Below are 791 nucleotides of genomic sequence, written 5' to 3' on the forward strand. Positions count from 1 at the left end.
TGTGAAATGTGGGCGTGGTAAGGCTTGAGTGATTTAGCCAGGGCAGCACCCTCAATCAGTTTGCAGCGCTACATTCACTCTTCTCTTATGCCATTAAAAACATTTCCCAAAAATACAAATAAATGCTATTCTGAGCAATCCTACAGATTTACCCGCTATAGCTTAGACGATGTAACCTATGTAGGTAATACATACTAAAGAAACAGATTCTGCCACGATGGGTACTACATGAAAGTAACATGCCCAGGCAAAGAAATTGGATGTCTCTACCATGCTCTAGATTAGAAATAGGCGTAAATGAACCTTTGACAACATATGCTCAATTTGCCAGTGCGGAATTCCAATGGTTGTGTGCTAGAACAAACAGTGTGCTAGAACAAAAAGGGATGAACAATGGCATGATGCTCTGTGTGTTATTGCCTTATCCCCACTGGAATGGAATTTATGGAACTTTGCCCAAAGATCACCTGAATCTAAGTAGGTTACACAGGCCTGGCCTACTGTACTTGAGTTACATGCAGCTGCATCAACTTTTGAATGGCAGTTGAGCTGCTTCTCAACTGTTTCTGTATAATGCCTTATTGTGGCTTGGGCTTTTGCAAAATGCTTAACTTGAACTTTGAGTTCTACTCATGAGAGACGACTTGGGAAATGTCCAGAGTGAGCTTGTATTCAATTGTTGTTGGATTCCCCAAATCATGAGGGAGAAACAGGATATGAATCTGTGTAACCTTTGCTCAACGAGAGACAATAGTGGCAACTTCACTCTGTGCTGCAACTTCATTCCCACT

This window comes from Oncorhynchus clarkii, chromosome 12 (genome assembly GCF_045791955.1).
Source record: "Oncorhynchus clarkii lewisi isolate Uvic-CL-2024 chromosome 12, UVic_Ocla_1.0, whole genome shotgun sequence".
Taxonomy (NCBI): Eukaryota; Metazoa; Chordata; class Actinopteri; order Salmoniformes; family Salmonidae; genus Oncorhynchus; species Oncorhynchus clarkii.